Source organism: Neovison vison, chromosome 4, assembly GCF_020171115.1.
Source record: "Neovison vison isolate M4711 chromosome 4, ASM_NN_V1, whole genome shotgun sequence".
Classification (NCBI taxonomy): Eukaryota; Metazoa; Chordata; class Mammalia; order Carnivora; family Mustelidae; genus Neogale; species Neogale vison.
Window position 1 is genome coordinate 79,853,424 of NC_058094.1, and position 22,038 is coordinate 79,875,461.

At 43.2% G+C, this 22,038-nt stretch overlaps 1 long non-coding RNA gene across 2 annotated transcripts in view; it reads left to right on the forward strand.

Moving 5' to 3' along the window:
• Positions 1 to 19,681, forward strand: part of LOC122904595 — a 37,184-nt gene extending 17,503 nt beyond the window's left edge. The window contains exons 2-4 of one of the 2 annotated variants that reach the window (XR_006384237.1): positions 867 to 974; positions 16,141 to 17,017; positions 17,779 to 19,681. This is a non-coding gene — a long non-coding RNA (uncharacterized LOC122904595). Of the gene's footprint in view, positions 1 to 866; positions 975 to 16,140; positions 17,045 to 17,778 lie in introns of those variants that run through there. The other variant, XR_006384236.1, reaches the window with a different exon arrangement.
• The last annotated feature ends 2,357 nt before the right edge of the window (positions 19,682 to 22,038 follow it).

Here is a 22,038-nt window from a genome sequence, read left to right on the forward strand (position 1 = left end):
AGATGATATAACCAGAGCTTGGCAACTCTCCAGATATGAGGGGTAAATCATGAGGAAAGAGTCAAAGACAGTATCAAATTTCTAATTCAGAGCTCCTAGAAGGATGATAAACCACATAAAGAATAGAAAAAAGTAGAATCTATCAAAATATTAATAATCTCAGGCCTTCCATCACCACCAACCCTCTATTTTAATTTTTTGTGGTGGAAGTGGTCTGTAATTGCAGGGGCCATTTTTCACTTCCACGTTCCTTTCAAAATATGGAAAGAACATTGTCCAATGCTTCTTTTGTTTTTCCTTCATTTTTAAGGACAGAAAAATATATTTTGGCTCTGCCCCCTCCACACACACACACTTTCCTCTGTATCTTACTTGTCAGAGTTATATCATTTTCTTATATCAGTCACTAGCAATACAAGTAATATTAACCTGAAAGCTTGGACCAATCAATATTCAACATTCTGGGGATGCCTGGGTGGTTAGTTAAGCTACCTCTTGATTTTGATTCAGGTCATGAACTTAGGGTCATGAGATGAGCTCCATAAAGGGCTACCCATTCTGCTGGGAGTCTGCTTCTCTCCCGCTTCCTCTCCCTTTGCCCCTCCCCCTGCTCTCTTTCTCTCTTTCTCCCTCTTTCTCTCTCTCTCTCTCTCAAAATAAATAAATTAAATCTTAAAAAAATATATTCAACACTCTGGACCTGGGGAAGAAATCCTGGATGCCAGACGCAGAAACAAAATCTAGATTCTGTTATCAAAGAGAATAAGGGGGGGGGAGGCTGTTAGGTGGACTACCAACAGTATTTACTGCAACATGCCTATTGTTGCTGGCGCTTTTACTTGAAGCTGTTTATACCCATCCCACAGATGTTTAGACAGATCTAGATCCGGAAAATGAAATATCTGGGAGGCTTCCACTGCACTGCAAGAGAAAGAAAAAGCACCATTTCCCCCAGAACTGAGGACAACTCTTGGGTAAATACATCTACTGCTCCTCACAGCATCTATTATGTGCCAGGTGCTATGTGCCAGGTACTTTGTTAAGCATTCCAAGTCTATTAGCTCATCTAGCTATGCAAAGTGAAAACCTTATCCCCATTTACACAAATTAAAGAAAACAAAAACTTTGCTTCAGGAAGGTAACATACTTGCCAAAGTTACACAGTCAAGTGCAGAAGGTGAGTGTTAGGGTCAAAGCTCTTACTTCTCCAGTATACATCTCTATCATAAAATTCCTAAAATAAGCACATGCAAGCAGAGGCTGATAGGGTCTCTGGGTGAGGAGGGAGGTTGGGGGGAGGATAGTTTTATGTCCTCCCCCAGGTACTGTGTTGTTTCAGAATATGGCTAAGGGTATAGGTACCAAGAAGTCCTAGAGTTTGTGCAGGAGGAGCTGCTGGCTCTTTGAGGACATGGGAAACCAGGAGTTAGAGAGCACAGGGCTTCCATCTCTTTCTGCCCAGGAAAAGTGAATGCTCAGCATTGCTGACTATAATGGGAGAAACAGAGCTGACCTGTAAAACTATCAGACATGTATGCTAGGGAGTCAGATTATTTCATGAAACTTTGCTTCAGGAAATCTGGAATCCACTCTGTAGCCACCCAAATTACAAATCAAGGGTAATGACACAGTCTGTGCTGCACTTCACAATGAACAAAGTGTTTCCACTTGTAATAGTACAGTATCTCTTCTGTTAATTCCTCTCAGATGATGAAACTTGGGCTGTAAACCAACACTGACCCAGGAACTTTCCCTGACGATGGAAACGTACCTGTCTGCCCAATACAGTAGCTACAAGCCACATGTAGCTGCTGAGCACATGAAATGTGACAAGTGTGACTGAGGAAGTGAGTTTTTTAGTTTAAACTAATTGTAGTTTAAGTTTAAAGATCCGTGTATGGTTAGTGGCTACTGAAGTGAGCGGTGCAGCCATAGGTGTTGAGTGACTTACGCAAGTCTGTTGCTTTAGTAAGTTCTACAACTCTATTTGTGGTAACTCATTGCAAAAGGAATTCTTCCCAGGTTCGTTGAGTTAATTATCAACCCGATTTAAGTGTTGGAAATTAAATTCTGTTGTGAAAACTTCTCAAGTATGAATTTGATAAGGGGAAGGGAACAAAAATAGTTGAAATAAACTTTCCCTTATGTCAGTTAGGTCTGAATTTGTTGGACAATAGGAGCATAATACATATTCCATCACCTGAGGGAAGTTTTCCAGTCAGGTTGTAGGTAGAAGAATGAGCTTTTGAACCCAATAGTGCAGGCAATTGCATAAGATACCTATTCACTGAGGGGCACAGCCATAACTGTCCTTCACCTTCTGAGAGAAAAAAATAAGAGTCAAAGTCTCTCTTGTGACTCACTCTGGTATCCATAAATTCCAGAAGGTTCTAGGCACCAAACAGAAATCGTTATCTGATACTACTCCTGCTTATCAACACCAGTTAGACCCACTGAGGGGACTTAGAGAGAGCAGGAGAAGGAGTACAGGAAGGAATGGGCTTTCATCTGCGAAATCTCATGCTTTAACAAAAAAAAAAGTTGGGCCGGGGGAGGGAAGAGGTGCCTAGATGGCTCAGTCATTTAAGCATCCAACTCTTGGTTTCAGCACAGGTCATGATCTCAGGGTTGGGGGATTAAGCCCCAAGTCAGGCTCTGTGCTCAGTGTGGAGTCTGCTCAAGATTCTCTTTCTCTCCCTCTCTCTTCCCCTCTGCTCCTCCTCCCACTGTGCCCCCTCCCCACTCCACTCCTGCTCTCTTATTAAAAATAAATAAATAAATAAAATCTTTTTTAAGGGGGGGGCACTCAGAGAGGAATAAATAAATAGAACAAGTCTCCCAAGAAAAATATTTCATCAATTTTGAGGGTTAAGTAGAGTCTTCTATTAATTTAAACAAATATTTCATTCTTCAATATGACAAGGACCATTATCCTACTTTTTGTAAGGCCTTAGATACTGTATTTTTATCTGGACTCTTTGCCTACTAAGGGATTCTGGAAATGGTTGAGAAAAATCTGCCAATGACAACATCCTCACCTTCCCCTCAACCATGACCTTTAGGAGGCTCTGGTTGCCCTGTTGCGTGAAGTCGAGGGTTCTCAGAATGTACATTCCTATCTTAACAGCGTGCCTTCAGATAGATCCCTTCCTTCCTGAACAGATAGAAGTGTAGTTTAGCTGGGCAGGTGACCCTTACCTCCACCCCAGATTTAGTCAGAAACTTCATTTCATCACCATTATTAATAGCTGGGTGTGCTAATGTTTCCTGAACATGATAAGAACCACACAGACTCAGAAGGAAACAAATCCATGACTCGGCACTTTTCCCTCCTATTCAGCTGCATTAGAAAGGTTCCTACTGGACCTGCAGATATCTGTGGGGCCCTGGACTCTGGACCAATGCCTGCTCAAAGATCTAACATTGGTGATAACGATGTGCAGCTACTAAAATTCAATAGTAGATAGTTTCTGTGTAACCTCTCTGGCTACCTAAAGATGATGAGCAGAACTGCTTAATTTAATTACAGTGCCAGTTTCTGTTTCCTGAATTCCAACTGGTTTGCCAAAGGGAAACACACAGCTAATCAGAGAGAGAATCCAAATTCCAACCCTGATCCATCCATCTTCCAGTGCCAAACTGCCACCCAGGCAGCATGTGTGCCTGGAAGCAGGGAGCCCACTGTTACAGACCGAGCTGTGTCCTCCAAGATTTATATGTTGAGGCCCTAACCCCTAAAGTGAGTGTATTTGGAGATATGGCCTTCAGAGAGATGGTTAAGTTTAAATGAGGTCATAAGGGTGGGGGTCTAACCAGATAGGACCGAGGTTACTCTAAGAAGAGCAAGAGACTTTAAAGATCTTCTCTTTCGAAGCACACAGAGAAGAAACCATGAAAACACAGAGAGAAGAGAGTTGTCTACAAGCCAGAATCCAACCCTGTTGGCACCTTGTCTCGGACCTCCAGCCTCCAGAGCCCCCCGAGTCTGTTTCTTCATTATGGCTACCTGAGCAGACTAGCAAGCCCAGCTTGGGGCCTCCAAGACTTTCTTTTCAAAGCTCCTCATGTAACAGTCAGAAAGATATCATGCCCTAACTCCATATCCCACAGCACCTTCCTTATCACCTACTTGCCCTCCAGCAGGATCAGGACTAAGGTGAGGAAGGAAAGGCACTTTCACCAGGCACACACACACACACACAACAATAATTTCCAAAAGATGCCAAAAAATTCAGTAATTAAGACAAATAACATGTTTTAAATCAGTTAGTGCAAAAAAAAATCCATGTTTGCTACTTTGCCTGTTCGCCCACATCTAGCCATGCTTGAGAGATAGTTGACCCTGATTTTTCAATGAAAGTGGTACCCCTGTGAGTGAATCCCAAACTCCATTTTTGAGATAAAGGAACTACCCTTTTTTCCCATGACAGATGATTTTTTAAATCTTTTTAAAGATTTTTTATGTTTAAGAGAAAGAAAGTATGAAAGGGCATGAGCAGGGAAGGGGCAGAGGGAGAGGGAAAAGCAGACTCCCTGCTGAGTGCAAAGCCCCACATGAGGCTCGATCCCAGGATTCTGAGATCACTACCTGAGCTGAAGTCAAACGTTTAATTGACTGAGCCAACCAGGCGCCTCACGACAGACGATGATTAAGCTGCCAATAATAGTCAAATTTGGGCTGATTGTTGACTATGTTGCAGACTTTGTCCTGGGTGCAGTATGTTCAATAATGAACAAGGGAGATGAAGCCAGCTCATAGGGAGTCTGCAGGGGGAGAAACACAAGTAAGGGCCAGTATCAGTCTACAGTGCTCGGGCTACAAGGAGGCACATGTGAAGGAGCGAGAATGATGGAAGCACAAAGAAGACTCGGAAGCCTGACAGAGGGTATCAGGAAAGAAGCCTCAGGGAAAGTGACATCTCAGTTTGCCAAATGACAAGGGCAAGGAAACATGGCTCCAGGCACGGGAGAAGCATGTATAAATCCTCCAAGAGGCTGCTGTTGACAAGTGACAAGCATCATGGCATCGAAAGCTCATGACATCTGTAAGGCGAGCATGCTTCTTCCTTGCATACTGCATTTAATCCATCAGCAAATCCTGTGGGTTCCACATCAGAACAGATAGTGCAACTACCTTTGACAAGTCCATTCCTACCCCCCAGGCTGAGACTCCTAAGTGGCCTGGCATCCTCCTTGACTTCACGCATTGCTCAACGCGGGTGCCGGAACCCTCCGGCCACATAATCAATCTGATCATGCCACTTCTCCTGCCCAAACCTTCTAACTGCTTCTCGTTCTTACTCAGAGTAAAGTCAAATGAGTCAAATAATCTGCCCTGCAAGGCCCCTTCCCATTAGCTCTCTCCCCTCCTCTCTTTATAACAACCCTAATTTATTGTTTGTTTGTAACCCCAACTGCCCAACCACCCACTGGAAAAACCGAAAGGTCAAGTTTCTTAGACTTCTTGCAGTAAGGGAGCAGACCACCTTGACAGAATCTAAGTAGTATTTAAAAATTAAAAGTTAAAGAGTATTTTTAAGGGTTTAGGGCCTGAGCGAGGTGATGTCAAATATGATCTCACAGGTGGTGAATTGGCCAGGAGTAGGCAATTTATGATGTATTAGCCTGGGCCAAATGGCTGAGGACCAGATGGCTCTACTGGGAAAACTGAAGTGAGAGGCTCGTAGGACTTAGTGAATGAACTGTTAGTCTTGATAAATAAACACCATTTCCTTGTTGAACACGTGAATTGAGAATTATTCTGCTTCATTTCTCACACCACAGAATGTAAGCCCCATGAGGGCATAGATTTATTTCTCTGTTTATCCATTTCTACCGTATCTTCTATAAGAATGCCTGGCACTGAATAGGTATCTGTAAGTGTTTATTGTATAAAAGAATAAATGTTATTATTCTGCTTTTTAAAATAAGGAAACTGAAGTATGTCTGGGTGGCTAAGTCGGTTAAGTATTAGACTCTTGGTTTCAGCTCAGGTCATGATGGCAGGGTCGTGAGATCAAGCCCCACATCAGGCGGAGCTGAAATATTCAGCCTTAAAAAGGAATGACATTCTTCTGCCCATTTTTTTTTTTAAAGATTTTATTTATTTATTTGACAGAGAGAGATCACAAGTAGGCAGAGAGGCAGGCAGAGAGAGAGGAGGAAGCAGGCTCCCTGCCAAGCAGAGAGCCTGATGCGGGACTCGATCCCAGGACCCTGAGATCATGACCTGAGCCGAAGGCAGCGGCTTAACCCACTGAGCCACCCCGGTGCCCTCTTCTGCCCATTTTTTGATGTGTTTGCCTGTTTCGTGTGTGTTGACTTTGAGGAGTTCATTATAGATCCTGGATATCAACCTTTTGTCTGTACTGTCATTTGCAAATATCTTCTCCCATTCCGTGGGTTGCCTCTTTGTTTTTTTGACTGTTTCCTTTGCTGTGCAGAAGCTTTTGATTTTGATGAAGTCCCAGAAGTTTATTTTCGCTTTTGTTTCCTTTGCCTTTGGAGACATATCTTGAAAGAAGTTGCTGTGGCTGATATCAAAGAGATTACTGCCTATGTTCTCCTCTAGGATTCTGATGGATTCCTGTCTCACGTTGAGGTCTTTTATCCATTTTGAGTTTATCTTTGTGTACGGTGTAAGAGAATAGTCGAGTTTCACTCTTCTACATATAGCTGTCCAGTTTTCCCAGCACCATTTATTGAAGAGACTGTCTTTTTTCCACTGTATATTTTTCTCCAATCAAGACATAAAAATGGCTATCAGACACATGAAAAAATGTTCATCATCATTATCCCTCAGGGAGATTCAAATTAAAACCACATTGAGATACCACCTTACACCAGTTAGAATGGCCAAAATTAACAAAACAGGAAACAACATGTGTTGGAGAGGATGTGGAGAAAGGGGAACCCTCTTACACTGTTGGTGGGAATGCAAGTTAGTGCAGCCTCTTTGGAGAACAGTGTGGAGATTCCTCAAGAAATTAAAAATAGAGCTTCCCTATGACCCTGCCGTTGCACTCCTGGGTATTTACCCCAAATATACAGATGTCGTGAAAAGAAGGGCCATCTGTACCCCAATGTTTATAGCAGCAATGGCCACAGTCGCCAAACTATGGAAAGAACCAAGATGCCCTTCAACGGATGAATGGATAAGGAAGATGTGGTCCATATACACTATGGAGTATTATGCCTCCATCAGAAACGATGAATACCCAACTTTTGTAGCAACATGGACGGGACTGGAAGAGATTATGCTGAGTGAAATAAGTCAAGCAGAGAGAGTCAATTATCATATGGTTTCACTTATTTGTGGAGCATAACAAATAGCATGGAGGACATGGGGCTTTAGAGAGGAGTAGGGAATTTGGGTAAATTGGAAGGGGAGGTGAACCATGAGAGACTATGGACTCTGAAAAACAATCTGAGGGGTTTGAAGTGGCGGGGGGGTGGGAGGTTGGGGTACCAGGTGGTGGGTATTATAGAGGGCACGGATTGCATGCAGCACTGGGTGTGGTGAAAAAATAATGAATACTGTTTTTCTGAAAATAAATAAATTGGAAAAAAATAAAACACAGGCTGGGTAGCACAATTAGTTGAGCATCTGACTCTTTGGCTCAGGTCATGATCTCAGGACTGTGGAACTGAGCTCCACATCAGGCTCTGTGCTCAGAAGGGAGTCTATTTGAGGCTCTCTCCATCTCTCTTTCTCTCTCTCAAATAAATAAACCTTTAAAAATAAAAAAAAAAAAAGGAATGACATTCTGATACAGACTACAACATAGATGAACCTTGAAAACATATGCGACCTGAGCTAAGCCACACACAAAAGAACAAATGTTGTGTGGATCCATTTATATGCAGTACCTAGAATAGTCAGATTCATAGAAAAAGAAAGTAGAATAGTGGTTACCAAAGGCTGGAGGGATAGGAGAATGGGAAATTATTGTTTCATGGATACAGAGTTTCTATCTGGGATGATGAAAACATTCTGGAAATGGATAGTGGTAATCGGTTGCACAGCATAGCGAATATACTTAATGTCACCAAATTGTACACTCTAAAGTGGTAAATTTTGTGTTACGTGTATTTTACCACAATAAAATAAACATCCCAAGTGTCTTAGTCTTTTATTAATGCTACTCTAGCCCCCAAATAAAATCTTCTTGCAATCACCAGTCACCATTGAGCTTGTTTGAGGTGAGCCCAGATGATACCTGAACACACACAGCAAGCTGCATTAAAATACAAAAGAGAATCCTGAGCTTAGGGAATCCTCTATACCCAGCAGTAGGCCTATCTGCCCTTTGCTCCCCAGGGAGACATTATCTGTATCATCCAAGGAGATTTGCTGCATAAGTATCCTTGAAAAGACAATCTGGAACATAGGGCAGTTCATACTTCTGCAGGCAAGATTTGCAGGAACTCAAGAGATCCGTGGAAAACTGTTTCCCCGTAATATTCACCCCTCATTTCTGCACCATCTTGGTTTCTGGTAAGTTTTCCCATGAATATGCCACTCTTTCATCCTCTCCAATTTATCTGACCAACAGAGGCTAGGAAAAAAACCATTCAATTCATCTCATTCGGCATTTCATTAAAACTAATGCCTAAGGAACTCCAAACAGCAGGATGAAGCCAGTACTGACCTCAGCCATGCCCCTGAGTGTCCTGGATCCAAAGAAGCTCAACAAATCCCAAAAATCACCAGGGTCTTTTTCTCTTTACCTTAGTGTACTGATCTTGTAACCTGGCCAATGAGTTGGGACTGACTTTCAAGGATAAGATCATATCATTATTCTCTCCAGCTAAAATCAGGGGCAGATTCCATGCCACTTCTAATTGGATGTCTCCCATCACAAGAAAAATCGCTTGTGAAGTGCATATAAATAATAAGCCAATTATCTTCCATGACACTCCCTTGAGAACCAAGGCATAGCTGTTTTGTGAGAGATCTCCCCAGTCGTTTGAGTGCTACCTCACCCCCTGATAATATTTCCTTTATATTGGAAAGTGGTCTATGGCCACCCTTAGACATGAAGTCCCTGGATTTTCATGAGAAAGGCAAATTAACACCTGGCTTCCAGACTAGACATACAATACTGAGCGTGCACATGGTGCTCCCAGAAAAAAAAGTAATTGTTGTCATTTGTAATTGTTGAGCCCATTCACAGGACACCTACATCACCGGGGTGTGTGTGAAAAGTTTGACAATTCCAATGACACACCTCCTGGGTAGCTCATATGGGTCTCAGTTTAGTTCAAATAAATGATCCCAGTCATTATTTTTAGAATGAAATCTATCCTGTTTGTACATGGCACCAGAAGAGCCGTATTCACTCACCCCCACAGAATGATGGGACAATGACTCCGGGAATGAGGGTGGGAAATCCACTGGTGCTAAAAGTGTTTGGCACGAGAGTCTTTCGCTGCCATGCCCAATAAATTTCTCAGTAAGATTAAAGTAAGTGATGGGGGCACCTGGGTGGCTCAGTGGGTTAAGCCTCTGCCTTCGGCTCGGGTCATGATCTCGGGGTCCTGGGATCAAGCCCCACATCAGGCTCTCTGCTCAGTGGGGAGACTGCTTCCTCCTCTCTCTCTGCCTGCCTTTCTGCCTACTTGTGATCTCTCTCTGTCAAATAAATAAATGAAATCTTTAAAAAAAAAAAAAAAGTAAATGATGATCAGTTGTGGTCAGAGTCACCTGGAGGAAGGTGGCAGATCCCACAGTCTTAGATTTAAGTAAGTTGCAACAGTACAGAGAAGCTGCACCAGGATAGTTTCCTTTTTGAGAGATCCTCTAGAGAACAATCACTAATGTCCCTCATTTCCCCTCAAGAGCTCTCAGATGTTCCCTCCCTAAGTGCCAGGTTTTTGCTCTCCCTCTATCAATACCAGAAAATTAGTGTGGACTCATTCTAGTACCTATAACTTCACCCTTTGTGAGATATTTCACCATTCAAACCAAGATGATTCTCTGGAAAGGTCAAGTCCAAGAGGGACAAGGGCACTTTTATAAAATGTACAAGAACAGTTGTGATACTCTGCTAGGGCTGCCGTAACAAAATACCACAGACTCCGTGCCTATACAACAGATATTTTCTCCCAATTCTGGAAGCTGAAAAGTCCAAGATTAAGGTGCCAAGGTTGCTTGCTGGTGAGACCGCTCTTCCAGACTTGCAGACAGCCACCGTTTCAATGTGTCTTTCCATGGTCTTTTGTCTGTGCTTGAACAGAGGCAAATCTCTGGTGGCTCTTCCTCTTCTTATAAGGACACCAGTCCTACGGGATTAAAGTCACCCTTATGAGCTCATTTAACATTAATTATATCTGTAAAGGCCATATCTAAAAATAAAGTCACATTGAGGGATAGGATATCAGCATATGACTGGGGAGGGGGGAGGGGGTAGCAGGGGGACACAATTCAGCCCATAACAACACTTATTCCCCCACCTTGGCCTATGTGGGCCACTGTAGGAAGAATTGGTAAGCAATATACTCAATCATGTGACCATTATCTTTTTCACCTAGGGCTGTGTTACTCCAACAAGAGAATCTAGGTGGAAGAATCAGAATTTTGCATGTGTAAGACTTTTCCTTTTGGCTGGCCTGCCCTAGGAAGTGGGCCACAGGCCAGCCTAGAACTGCCAATAGGTAAAAGGAAGGAGCATGCCGATCAGTTATCCTAAGGGAAATAGCCCAATTTTTTAAAAAGAGGTCTATATAACTCTTGGGAGACAGCTCCCCAGGGTGTCTCTCTGCACACTTTGTGAGCAAAGGCACTGACTGCCTTTGGTCTGGACTCTTTAGTCCAGAATATTTGTCTACCACACAGCCCTGAAGGATGAAGACCTTGTCTCCCTCCAGAGCAAAGGACAGCTATGTTAGCTTTCCAGCATAATAATGCTTCTCTCTAGGGCAATCATCAGACAGTCTCTTTGCCCATTATTAAAGATTTGGGCTCCTTGAACTTGGGGTTCTTTTCATGTATGCAACCCACGGCATGTGCAGATTTCACCTGCCCCTCACCACATTGTGGGAATTGGGCTCAGGAGCTCTGACAACTGCTATTGCTGTAAGTAATAAGTCCTCCCCCTCTGGAACCCGGGAGTCTCATGTCTTCTGCCAGCAACACTGAAATGATAGCAGGCTACGGTTTTTAGTCTGCAAGTAGGATAAACCCTTCACAGTTCTCGATGGTTGCCCCCACCAATTCTTTCGTCCTGATCATTACCCAGAAGCATACAAGGAGAAGACCACTCCTCCCTGGGGACTGCCAAATTCAGTGACCAAATGTCTCACTAAGATGTGTAGACCAAGCAAAGGGGAGGAAATAGAGTCGAAAAGTTTCTTCTGTCGATTTTTGAGTGGTAGAAAGCACAGGAGGTCCATCAAATCCTTGACTACCAGCACAGGGTTGAGCAGCTCTTGCCATAAAAGGTTCACCATTGTCCCAATGCAAATGGTCCAGAAAGCCAAACACGGGGCATGGATCAGTTTCACAAGCCACAATGCTCTGGCAGAGGTTGATGACTGAACTAGAACAAAAACATCATAACCTCAAAAAGTATCAACAGCAGTGAGACACTATCAACAGCCCTGAAAGGGCTTAAGTGGCCAATGTAGTCTATCTATCAGGAGCAATCAAGGACAAATGTCCCATGTGATACAGTCTCCCACTTTGTGAGGGGAGTAGGGTCGGGTGATGAAAGGGTTGTTCTGGAAAAGCTTCAGCAAGGCTGACAAGGGGTCCTAGAGGCAAAGTAACCCATCCGAGGTATCCCAGGAATGGGTCTTAGAATCCCTGGTGTGTTCAGCCATTGGCTGAAAGCAGCCATGGACATTGCTTTCTGTGCAAATGTAGACATGAATATTTGCTCAGCAAATAAGGCTGTGTCCAACCACATTCTCCGCAAGTAGAAATCCCAAGATGTGCATTTTTACAGCCACCATGACCAGTTATGGTTAATAAAAAGGATTCCACATTAAATCACATTATAAGGGAAAAGGGTACTAAGACTCTGAAATAGAAAAAATCAAATAGCAAAACTGCAGAAGCATATCAATGTCTATATGAGTATTGTGGATACATAAAAGGAAAAGAACTAGACTGAGTGTCATATATAATGTCAATTTACATGTAATAAATAACATCTTTATATTTACATATTTGAACAATGTCAAAATAATCCAAGGAAGAAAGGTCAACTAATCTCTCATTGTAATGCATTTAATGCAGAGAAAAAGGTACCGGAGGATGCCTTTTGTGTCCTAACATGGTAGTGACAGTTTTGTAAATATTATTTACAAAACATATTTAAGTATGCATAATACATAAATACTTACACTTTCAGAAAATTCCATGAAAAACTAAAGGCCATCTTTAAAGCTCCAGAGAGAAAGGCACATTAATATGTCTGTAGGTTTTTTTTCTTTTTTTTTTTAAGATTTTATTTATTATTTGACAGAGAGAGATCACAAGTAGGCAGAGAGGCAGGCAGAGAGAGAGGAAGGGAAGCAGGCTCCCTGCTGAGCAGGGAGCCCGGTGCAGGACTTGATCCCAGGACCCTGAGATCATGACCTGAGCTAAAGGCAGCGGCTTAACCCACTGAGCCACCCAGGTGCCCTGTATGTTTTTTTTCAACGTGACATATCACCTTTTTCTTTTCCTGGTAACTACAAACAGCTGGAGGGATTTCTTCAAGATTTTTCTATTTCTGAAACTCAGACAAGTAGAAAGAACGAGCAGGAAAACACAACCCCTCCTCTTCTCATGGCCCAGCTGGAAAAGGTTTCCCTTGGGCTGCCTGGGACCAGGATCTGGTAGAGGGAGAAAAGGGCAGCAGGGGGCACAGCAGGCCCAGAGAGAACAGGTACATCATAATATCTTATCACATACCCACCTAGTTACTTTAAAGACCTATTGAGGTACAACTCATATATCATAAAATTCACCTATGTAAAGTACACAGTTCCATGACTTTCATATGCTTACAGAAACGTACAAGTATTACTATGAGCGGAATTTAGGATAATCACATCCCCCCAAATATTGAAACCCATTAGCAATCATTCCTCAAACTTCCCTCACAATCCCTAGCCCTAGAAAACCACTAAGGTACTTTCTGTCTCTATAGATTTGCCCGTTGTGGACATTCCATATAAATGGAATCCTAGGATATGTGGTCTTTTGCACCTGACTTCTCTCATTTAACACAATGATTTCATGGTTCATCCATGGTGTGGCATGCATTGGAATGTTTTTCTGTTTTATAGCCAAATGACAGAGTGTGCTACATTTGGATATAATTAATTATCATATAAATTACAAAATTTATATTTATATTTATATATATTTATATTTACATGAAAACAACCCAGATGTCCACTAATTACTGATTAGTTTATATAATTAATTCATTTAATAATTTATATAATAATTTATTATTTATTATAATTAGTGGACATCTGGGTTGTTTTCATGTTTGAGGTATTATGAATAATGCTGCTATAAATGTTTATGTGCAAGTTTATAGATGCTTTGAATTTTCTTGGGCATATACCTAGGAGTAGAATTGTTGGCTAATAGGGCAACCCTATGTTTAACATTTTGAGGAACCACCAAACTAATTTGCACACCAACTGCATCAGTTTACATACCCAGCAGCAGTATAGGAGAGTTCCAGTTTCTCCATATCTTTGCTAACACTTGGTATTGTTCTCTTTTTTATTATAGCTGTCCTGTGGTTTTGAAGTGGTATTTCCTTGTGGTTTTAATTTGCCTCTTCTTAATGGTTAACAATGTTGAGCATATTTTCATGTGTTCATTGGCCAGCTATATATCTTCTTTGGAGAAATGTCTATTCAAATCTTTTGCCCATGTTTTTAGTTGGGTTACTTATCTTTTTGTTCTTGACTTATAAGGGTTCTTTATATATTTTGGATACCAGTTTCTTATTAGATATGTGATTTCTAAATATTTTCTCTCATTCTGTCTTTTCACCTTCTTGATATATCATTTGCAGCACAAAAAGTTTAAATTTTGATAAGGTCAAGTTTATTTTTTCTTTTGTTCCTTATGTTTTTGGTGTCATTATCTACACAACCTTTGACTAAGTCAAGATCACAGAAATTTATTCATGTTTTCTTCTAAAAATGTAATCATTTTAGCTCTTACATTCAGGTCTGTGGTCTGTTCTGAATTAATTTTGTGTATGATATAAGAAAGGGATTCGATCTAATTCTTTTGCATGTGGGTATCCACTTCTTCCAGCACCACCTATTGAAAAGATTATTTTCACCCCATTGAACTGTGTGTCAATTTTAAGGGGGAAAAAAAAGGTTCTGTTTCTGTATGAGCACAATCTGACAGGAGGAAAATTAGGTTCATTAATTCAGTCTTCTCACATTCCAAAATTCCTAGTACTTGGTATTCTGTGGGACAAACCTCCTCCAAACACATTTGTTAACTAAATAAATACAAGAACCATACTTAACCTTGCTGAACTACCTAAGAACTTGAACCACTTCTGTTTGCTATAAATACTCAGTGCTGTGAAGGAGCTGCTGGTTTCTATTGAAACTCGATCCCAGAGTATTTGTCTGGGAAGCTGGGGGACTGATTTTCCTGTTTTACCCATGACCTCTCCCAATAAATGCATTTATTAATTTCCACGAATTGTTGTGGCTGGTGGGAGGTATGTAGCAGCCGCCAGTACTGTGGCTGGAAAATGCCAACTGCCAACAGAAGGCCACAAAGACTGTTGAATCGCTCCTTCCCAACTTCATCGGTACCTTGGGTCCTACCAATTTATGGCACTTTTTGGCCTTCTAGCTTACCACAGAGAGAAAAATGAAGACATTTAAGTGTTCTTTGGGCCAGTCCTACTGCAGCAAAACAGAAAATACCAGATGAGATTTTTGCCATCAAGCAAACTATTTGGCACATTGAAGGCACTCAAAACATATTGGTAGAGAACGTTAAAGATGTAATGCAAAGTCTACATCTGTCCCATGGGACTCCCCAAAAAAATAGCTAGAGAAGTGGTCTTCAAAGAGCCCAGAATCAACCTCAAATGAAGGGTCATAATTATTTTAGGGAGGTCAATTTCCTTTTTTTTTTTCTTTCTTTTCTTTTTTTTTTTTTTTTTAGATTTATTTATTCATGTATTTAGAGAGAGCCCAAGGCAGAGGGAGAAGGAGAGAGGAAATCTCAAACAGACTCAGCTCTGCGTGTGTAGCCCAAAGTGGGGCTGAATCCCAGGACCCTGAAATAGATATCCGAGCCAAAATCAAGAGTTAAGACATTCAACCAACCGGCCAGCCAGGTACCCCGAGGGGAGTCCATTTCTAATTCAATCTGTACTGTTCTTCCAGGCTTGCCTTGCTCATTCTAATTTTTGTACCACAGTTGGAGCCACAGATACTCTGGGAAAAAAAAACACTTGCACTACAACATTCTCAATCCTGGGCATGACCCAGAGAAACATGGCTTTGGCTCCTTACTCAGTCAGCAGAGCAGATGCTGCCTGCTCCTCTCCTAGCAAGAGACATAGAAAGGCTTAGATCACAGGATCTGAACTCTGAAAGAGCCCTTAGAGATTCATGACTGTCCTTTAGTTACAGATGAGACAACTAAGGCCTGGGGAATTAAGGGATTGGGCCTGTGTCATGCTGTGAAGTGAGTCTGCTGGAGAACTATCTGTAAGGTATTTGGGCAGGTTGACGTTCTGAGTCAAAATCACTGATGGAAAATAGTTCTTCATTCAAAATCTGATGCTTCGAACACGTCAAACACGTCAAAAATTCATCCAAATGTTCAAGCTAAGGTTTTGATAATTAACATCAAGTGTTAGGTAAGGATGGGGAGAAGTCACTACAGTTTCAAAGAAACCAAATCTAAATATAATTCCCCCACTACCATGTTAGGACACAAAAGACATCCTCCCGTACCTTTTTCTCTGCATTAAATGCATTACAATGAGAGGTCAGTTGACCTTGGTTCCTTGGATTATTTTGACATTGTTCAAAGAGCCTCCAGTGTGCATTTCACAGAGCCCAGGTGCTGGGCCACCCTTGAACATGGGTCCCCAGACCTGACTGTCAAATTCAGCAATTATTTTCTCTCTCTCTCTGCAGCTGTGCTCAGAAGACTGCTTTTGTGGACCACCAGGAATTTCCTGTGATAGAATATCAGAAAGCTACTGGTGACTGGGAGGAGGTGACTTCACAGGGCAAAAGTTCCCTTTCTACAATAAACATTCTTAGTGTGGCCATGTAGGAGACTTCCTACACAGACCCCACACCTATGAGCCACTTGTCTTATTGACACCAAACAAGCAGAGAAAGAAACAGAACAATTTGTAAGAGGTTATCTGTTCTTCAGAGTGAATTTGCCTACGCGTTCCTAGGATATTAGCATCGTCGTAAAAAGCAGTGAAGAGGAAGCTCACCTAGAAAGGATTTTAAGAGAACATAAGTTGTATAAAGCAAACAGGCAAGCCAGTTCAACAGTTCCTAAGTGAGGGACAGAGGCTTGTGAAATGACTCAAAGACACTTCAGCATCTTGAAGGGGGAAGAGCAGGGCACCTCCTTGGCACCGTGATCAGCCTTGTGCCCACAGGAGGCCTGGGAGCAGCAGGGGAATGACCAACGCCATATTCCAAGAAGTCTACCTCTCCAACAGCCATCGCAAAAGCCATCGTTCAGAAGAGAGTTACTAAAGACAAAAACCAGACATGCTTAATCAGAGCAGGTGCACACCTATGACCTATCTGGTCTTCTACGCATCTGGGAGACAGTGGTCCAAGGGAAGGGGGCAGCCAGGCATCTACCACAATGGGAGGTAGCCCTGCAAGCCAAGCTTCCTTAACATTTCCTCTTCTGTCTCTCAAATACTGCACTCTCCTCAACTTAACCTTTGAGACGGATGCCCACCCACCAAAATCTCATTCTCAGGAGCTGTTGGCATTATCCCTGGTAAATGGTAGAGGATGGATCCATCAAAAGCTAAAGGTGAGGGGTACCTGGGTGGCTCAGTCAGTTTAGCGTCTGCCTTTGGCTCAGGTCATGATCCCGGGGATCGAGCCCCAAGTTGGGCTCCCCACTCAACAGGGAGTCTTCTTCTCCTCCTTCTCCTCTGCCACCCTCCCAATGCTCACTCTCAAATAAATAAATAAAATATTAAAAAAAAAAAAAAAAGGCTCCAGGTGAGCTTCAGCATTTTGGAGGATCTTTGACAACAATCTGTATTTTTTTAAAGGTTATTTATTTATTTGACAGAGAGAGAGATCACAAGTAGGCAGGCAGAGAGAGAGGGGGAAGCAGGCTCCCCACTGAGCAGAGGCCCCCCCTCCCCGATGCAGGGCTCAGTCCCAGGACCTGGGATCATGACCTGAGCTGAAGGCAGAGGCTTAACCCATTGAGCCACCCAGGCGCCCCAGCAATCTGTATTCTTAGCAAGATTGCTTGCCCTCACACTAGGCTGCTTCCAGCTAGTTGAGGGGGTTAACTTCCCACTTCCGCTCATTTACAATGGTTAATATTTCCCGTTCATATGATTAGTTTCCTCGGGTAGATGATATAAGCATCTCTCCTCTTTGTAAAATAGGAGTTCGTGGTTTGATCAGTTGTGTTTTCCTGGGCATGCCCACATGACAGTGGTGGGGAGGATCTAGAGGCCTCACCAGGCTTTCTGGGAAAGGGTGATAGCAGTGGGCTGATTATAGGTGAAGTGAGCACCCACCCTGACCACCTCCCTCAATTCCTGTCCGCAGCATCCCTGAGGCCCCATCGCCTGCAAGGGACGAGGAGACAGCCAGTCCCACCCCCTTTATCTTCATGGGGCTGGATTCGTCGGTTCTCCTGAAGGTTTCCAAGTAGAAGAGAAGAGCTTCGTCCATTCCTTCCTTTTTCCCTTGTTTCTGTATGAAGTGGAATCACAGCAGGACTTTGAGCACCTCTTACCCCTTTTCTGAGGCAAAATAGAGTTTGCTTTTGATGTCATTTCCACTGCCTCCCTGTGACTCACCCACTGCTGATTCCACAGTGGCTGTCTTCTAGACTACAAGTGTGGGTGACCCAGGCTCCCCGTGACCACCATGTCTGGTCATAGTGGTCAAGCTGACATCATGGGCAGGGGACTCTAGGGACACGGTCCAGGAAAAGGAGCTATCTGGTACATGCACGACAGGACTCCAGACGCCACCTGTATCCAAGGGTTGCTTAAATCTTCAGAGGTTTCTCTGTAGCCATCCCCCAATTCAGAAAGCCCCCCAAGCAGAACTGCCTCGGGTAAGGGAACAAAGGACATATTGTAAGGTGTGGGGAATGGGGCAAAGAGGCACACCAGTCTCCCGGCTTCTCAGAAGCTACATAAGCTGCTCTTAGAGGCTGCTTTATCCTGAAATGCAGGCTCCTGTCCAGGTCTGCAGAGGTTCCCTTCCAGAGCTGCCCCTCCATTTCTTACTGCTGTTTCTCCTTTCCCAGGATGCCTGGGTTCAACCTTGACTTTCATCCATTGTTTTGCTTCCTTCTAGCCCATCTCTTAACTTGTGGCTGAACCACTGCAAATTACCGTTTACAAACACATTTGTTTAGGTATAATAAACTGGCCTGACTTCTCTATAGAATATGCAGGAAGGATATATACAATGGGACCCAGACAGAGACCAGGCCTGGAGGACTGAAGGAGGAACTAGGAGTGATGTAATCCAGATCCAGGGCAGGCGGCCCCTCCCCTCCCCCTCTGTGACAGAGAACAAGGTGCATCATCTCGCCAGACCTCAGCCGGCTCCCTCCTTTGTGAACTAACAGTGTGTAATCAGAGGGTGTCTCAGAATTCAGGCTCTAAAATTCCAGGTCAATAAGATGACTTCTGAGCACTTACCTAATACCAGGCACAAAACGGCCCAGATCCCTAGCCCCATGAGCTTAGCATAATGGGAAGAGCTGATATCAAACAAATAATTATAAACAATAAACCTACAACAGTCTGAATTACTACAGAAGAAAACTGAAAGTGCTCTAAAAGCAAATAATCCAGTCTGGATATTGTGATGGCATAAATTTTTGCAACTACCCCATAGCACTCACTGGATTGAGGAAATGGCATCAATGTACACGTGAAGGAAATGTGCAGAAAATCCCAAGTTTCAGTGGGAAACATGGAAGGCCTAATGATAACACTGGGACCAGAACTTGGGACCAGAACTTGAAGGAAAAAAAGGTAAAGCAAAGGAGCCCATTTAGGTTCTTACTTCCCAAGTCCACAGGCCCCTTTCATTCTCAAGAAACTGAACCTCCCCCTGGGCACAGTCACTTTGTGGTGAAATCTACAGGGGACCTTTTAAAGGGCATAGTCATCAGTGAAAGAAACTGACCGTGGCTGATTCAAATGGAAAGATACACACTGAATTGCTCGGTGTGGAGGCTAGAGAGCTGGGTCCAGAAAATGGACAGGAACAAAGGCAAGTCAGGCCAGAGTCCAGCCCAAATCACAGCACAGAACCGGACCAATGTGGATCATGAGCATGTACCTCAGGAGCTCAGGGTTCAGATCCTGGAGGCAGACTCTTTTGTTCCCATCCTATCACCAACAAGCTGGGCAACCTTGAGTAAATTGTTTAAATCGTCTGCAAAATTAAACGAAGAAATTCCAGGGACACCTGGGTGGCTCAGTCGGTTAAGTGACTGACTCTTGATTTCAGCTCAGGTCATGACCTCAGGGTCATGAGATTGAGACCCATGTCTGGCTCTGTGTTCAGCAGGGAATGTGCTTAAAGATTCTTTCTCTCCTTCTCCCTCTGCTTCTCTCTTCTTTCTCTCCACCCACCCCAGCATGTTTGCACTCCCTCTCTCTCTCAAATAAGTAAATAAATCCTAATAAATTCCATATTTTAACAAGTCTGAAATGTTGCCAGCTGTAAGATGTACTGTTCTTTTATGAGCCACTAAAAGAAAACACTGCCAATTAAACTACGCCACACGGCTTTCTCATCACTTCACATTTTTTTTGTTTTATTCATTTATTATTATTATTTATTTATTTATTAAAGATCCTTAGTAGATCTATTTAGATACAGGGTTTTTTTAATCATGTCACTCTCATACATACAAAAAAGGCAAATATAATAAAAATAAATTAGGGTACTTCTATATCTTTCTCAGTTCAGAGCCCAACTCTCCCAAATGGCTTGTTGGTCTCGTCATTTTGTTTTTGTTTTTGTTTTAAGTGTAGTGAGTGTGAACCTTTAATTAATAAATGCAATAAATAAATAAATAAACATGGAGTAGGCCTCCCCTACTCCAACTAAACGTAAACAGGTAAAAAACAAGCTTAGCCCAAATGTGCGTGTAGCGATAAGATTAGCGCGGAGTAATAAATTGTAAATATTTTGACCAGTGAAATGATGTTGCAAAAACATGTTTACAATGTATGTGTGTGTGATGTGCCAGCACGAGAAAAACAAGTGATGTAATGTGTTTAAGATGGAGACTTAGCACAGGATATAAAGAGGCATCGGGTTGGACTGAGGCGAAGCGAGTTCCCTGTCGGGAGAACATCATCGCCGGTGCTACCGACGCCCGACAGTTTCGTTGCCGACCACTCGCTGGTGCCCAGTCTCAACTTCTGCAGTGACCTCTCTGTCTAGATTGTGAGGCGACGTCTCCTTCATCATGACAACTTGACGAGCTGCCAAACCGCGACAATTGTGGTGCGGACCTCGTCCCAATAAAGATCAAGTGAGTTACATCGCATCCGTCTCTCTCTCTCTCTCTTTTCCTTTGATTTATGCCGCGACCTCCTGGCGGGACGCAGGGGTTTTGCTCGCATCATTAAGTAAGCTTCACACCCAGCCTAGAGCCCAACGGGGGACTTGAACTCATGACTGATCAAGACCTGAGCTGAGATCGAGAGTCAGAAGCTTCCCTGATGAAGACACCCAGGCACCCCTGGCCTGGTCATAATCTCCGCATGTGTCCACCTTTGGCTGCTGGTCTCTGGGCTATCATGGTCACTGGCAGCATCTCTTCAAAGACAGCTCCACCGATTTCTCCTGGAGCTGCAGCAAGCCTCAGACACCCAACTCTAAGGTTTGGCGCTGCTGCTTTCTTGACCTTAGCAGAGGTATCAAGAGGCTTTCAGAACACACACACAGGCCTTCCCAAATGGTCCTCCAGGGCTTTGTTGCCTGAAACATCAAGGGTCTGTGGGCATCCTCTTATGCCACATAAGACAAGTAGGTGTATGCAATGAGACAAGAGTAACGACCACCAGGCATGACCTGAACTCCCACCCCACTCACCATCCCTCAGAACTCACAAGCAACAGCCGACCGTCCACCCAGGGGACCACCGTGAGGCTTGTGTTCATTCACGTGAAGAACTTAGCCCTGGTCCGCGCGCTGTCAGTACTCCACAAATGTTAGCCATTTTCTTTTTTTTTTTTTTTAATTGTTTTCTTTTTTTTTAAGATTTTATTTATTTATTCATTTGTCAGAGAGAGAATACAAGCAGGCAGAGAGGCAGGCAGAGGCAGAGAGAGAAGCAGGCTCCCTGCCCAGCAAGGAGCCCGATGTGGAACTTGATCCCAGGACCCTGAGATCATGACCCAAGCTGAAGGCAGGGGCTTAACCCACTGAGCCACGCAGGTGTCCTTCAGGTATTTTCTACCTTCAAGAAATACTTGTAGCAGAGTGACTGGTGGCTCAGTCAGTTAAGCGTCTACCTTCAGCCCACGTCTTGATCCCGGGATTCCAGGATTCAGCCCTGAGTTGGGCTCCTTGTCCAGCGGAGAGACTGCTTCTCCCCCTGCTTGTGCTCTCTCACTCCCTCTCTCTCTCAGATAAATGAAATAAAATAAAATGATGCAGCAAATTAGAACTGTTTTATAGAGGTGCACCTCTTTATTTAGATTGAACAGGGCACGTGGAGGACAGGGTAAAATGAGCCGCTCTCCCATTTGCAAGCTTTCAAAAGAAATCTGTAAGGCAATCAGTGACTCTCGGGAGGGAGATGGATAAGTGAAACAGATT